This window comes from Alligator sinensis, unplaced genomic scaffold (assembly GCF_000455745.1).
Source record: "Alligator sinensis unplaced genomic scaffold, ASM45574v1 scaffold834_1, whole genome shotgun sequence".
NCBI lineage: Eukaryota > Metazoa > Chordata > Crocodylia > Alligatoridae > Alligator > Alligator sinensis.
The window spans coordinates 49,437-52,901 of record NW_005843049.1 but is presented as its reverse complement, the minus strand read 5'-3'; the positions used below and the strand labels follow the sequence as shown (position 1 = coordinate 52,901).

General features: G+C 34.6%; 1 long non-coding RNA gene across 2 annotated transcripts in view; it reads right to left on the bottom strand.

Moving 5' to 3' along the window:
• Nucleotides 1-535: 535 nt before the first annotated feature.
• The window catches only part of LOC112548252, a 33,866-nt gene continuing 30,936 nt past the window's right edge, over nucleotides 536-3,465 (bottom strand). For both annotated transcript variants that reach the window (XR_003092076.1, XR_003092075.1), the window contains exon 3: nucleotides 536-2,572. This is a non-coding gene — a long non-coding RNA (uncharacterized LOC112548252). The remainder of the gene's footprint in view (nucleotides 2,573-3,465) is intronic.

Here is a 3,465-nt window from a genome sequence, read left to right as displayed (position 1 = left end):
GGTTAGACATAACATAACTGGCATGATTTAATCAGGGATGGTCCTGCCTTGAACAGTAGGCTAAACTATATGACCTTATGGAGGTCCTTCTAGCCCTACTTTACAATGATTCCTATAGATCCTAAAACCTACTTTTCACATCACCAACTATAGGCACTGTGGGTAAAGTAAATTTTAATGTAGATTTATCGAACCCTCGCCTATCCCTTACTTGAATCCAACCTGAGTGAGAGTTTTAACTCACTGCCTGGCTCTGTTTTCCCAGAAAATAAAACCTGGACACATGAATCAGCCCTGAAATGGGAAAATGAAGGCCGCAGACTACCAAGCCCCTCAAGTATCTCTTGTGTCTTTTGTAGTTGCTATGATTAAAACAAAGAAAGAAAGAAATATTCTACTTTTAATCAAATTAATAGAAATCAAAAATTCATCTTTGATTTAAAATCACATGAAAAAGCACACAATATTTTATTTAAGGCAATTAAAAGAAAACTGATATACAAGGAAAGTTCAAAGAACAGACCTAATAACAACAAAACCTTGAAGAGTGAGGATTTCATTACAATCAATCAAGTGACAGGTTCAGAATCTGACTGACCAAACTTCTTCTACTATTTTTATTAGTCATAGCTCTATTAGAGAGAGAAAATGAAGACTAAGAAGGCAAAACATTCAATATTTATCCATATAAAAGAGTTCAGAACTGTTTATATGAAACTCAGAATTGCATGACTTTTAGCCAAAAGATTTAAAATCTCTCCCCAGCTATTGAAAACTATTATTATTTATGTACACAAAATTAAATCCTTCAGAGGTTCAACTAAGCCTTCTACAAAGAGAGAAGGCTTAGTTCTCTCCTTCTAAGGAGAAGCAAATTACTACATCCCTAGGTGAGATTGGTCTTTTGGTATAGAACACGGCTGACTTGTCAAATAAATTATCTGACTTGTGGAGAATTTTTATTAATGATTTTGATATTGTGATTTTATAAAAGATAAAGTATGGGAAGATGGTGTACATTCCTGGATTTATTTCATTTTATAAAAATGTCTTGAAGGATAAAACTAAAAGATTGTTGCAGGGAGGCTAGGTTATACTGATGGTAATAAGGAGGCTGATTGAGGGATTAGATATTGAAAGAGACTCAAACTATCTACTAGCAGTCCTCATTAAATTTTATGGCAGACCTCCCTTGATTCTTATTAATGTTTATTTCATTTCCCACATTCACATCAAGATCCAGTGCAATCTTGAAACAGGAATTATTACATAATGCTCTTGAGATGATCCAAAATAAATTCCCAGAATTAGAAATAATAATAGCAGGTGATTTTAATACTAGAATTGGTGGCACTGACACCCATGATAATGAAGATGTCCTAAATAAAATATGGGGAATCTGTCCAGGAATCTTATGTAATAAGAAATTAAAAGAAGGAGGATGATCCTCATGAAATGTATTGCAGATGAGAATTTTAGAGCCCTTCATAGATAAAACTGGTGTCTGGGGCCTTCATATCCGTTACAACTGAAGGAGCAAGTGGACTGTTTATTAACAACTAATATACATGGAGTAAGTATTTGAAATTTTACCATGTATGGAAAGTGACTGTTTCTTTTTCTCTCTAGATTTCCATTATGGGAGATCCTTCTTCTAAAACCATACAACTAGCCCCAAAATTAGAAGTAATCAATAAGAAGACAACGCAATGGGATAATGAATTATGAAATGAAATTAAATTAAATGAATAATGAAAAATGTGTTGCTCTGTTCAAAGACATTTTCTTGGGCCACTTATTCATATTCCCAAAGTACAAGAACCCAAAAAATGACTCAGATACAAAGAATGTGTCCAACAGTTGGACAACGCCCTCACAAAAGACAGAGTCTTTGCTGGGAATAGGTGGTTTCAGTGGTAAAAACCATGGTTTGATAAGGACTGTCCTAAAGCTAAAGATGATTTAATAGAACCTGTGAAGGAATGCAAGTTTAAAAATGATTGTGGTAATTTCCAACATATCAAGAATATTAATAAAGACCATGCAAAATGAATTGAAGGCAATAAGAAACAATATTAAATGAGAGGAGCTTCTAGCCACAGGAAAAAATAACGACAAAAGAATCTGCTTAATTTCCAAAGTGTATATTCCTGAAGATGCATGGGTCTTGTTTTTTAAAAAAATAAGTTTAACGTCTTACTTGCAGATGGTGAAGGAATTGATGGCTTCTTGCTGAAGGAAATTTTATCTGTTACGCCGCATGGAGATCACTACCTCATTTCTGAATCTCAAGATCATATATATCCTTACTGAGAAATGGAAAGGCCACTGGTCTTGATTTTCTTCCCCCAGAAATCTTCAAGGACCTTATTAACAGGTGTTAATATAATTTTCATATAATTATTTAGAAGACAAGATAGCCAAACCATTGGAATGAAAACAGCAGCCCCAATTTTAAAAAATTAAAATTAAAAAATGGGGATAAGAGAGATCCTGCATCATATTGTCCTATTCGTAGTCCAGCCGAAATATTTGGGAGCTGTTTGCTTTTTCCACCTTCAGACATGGACTTCTGAAAATAATATTTTGGGAGAAAAACAAGCTGGTTTCAGAGAAAGGTATTCTTGCATGGACCATTGCTTAATGTTGTACCATTTAGCATACAAATGGATAAAAACACAAAATCACTAATATGTAGCCTTCATAGATCTAAAGGGAACTTTTGAATCCATAGATACATTAAAATTGTGGAAGGAACTGGCAATAACATTAATAGATAAAGCTCTCTTACAATTAAGCATGACTTACTATTCAAATACAGCATCTAGGGCATGTTATCAGATCAGTGGTGCCCTGTCAATAGTTTCCAAACTAAGAAAGGGGTACCACAAAGATGTTTGCTTGCTCTGCTACTTTTTAATTTATTCTTAAATGATCTAAAACAGGTGCTAACAGGGAATCAATTCCATGAACCCATGATATTGAATGACCCTACTACCTTTGTCTTGCTCTATGCAAATGATGCATCATCAATGTCATAATCCTGACTAGACTTCCAAAGGTTATTAGATGCTTTTCAGCAGTACTGTACCTCAAATAGCTATGAAATCAATACAGGTGTTGGTTTTGAGGAACAAAAGGAGAACATGAATTTGGTTTTTACAGGAAAAGAAACTAGAGATGGTATCTTCTTTTAAATGCCTTGGAATCTATTTTAACAAAACTCTGGTCTGGAATTAGTGTAAAAACTAGAGCAAAACAAATCTTAGGTAGAATCTGATACCTTTATAAGACGGGCAAAAAAGTAGTTCTGGCAGCGCTAGCTGTCTATACAGGTTTCCCTCGATTTATGCAGTACATGCATTCCCGGAGAATGACACAAATTGAATTCACATAAAGCAAACCCACTTTACAATGTAAGAAATAGAGATAGGTTCCCCTGGTGGTGAGGGTGGGAGGGAGGCT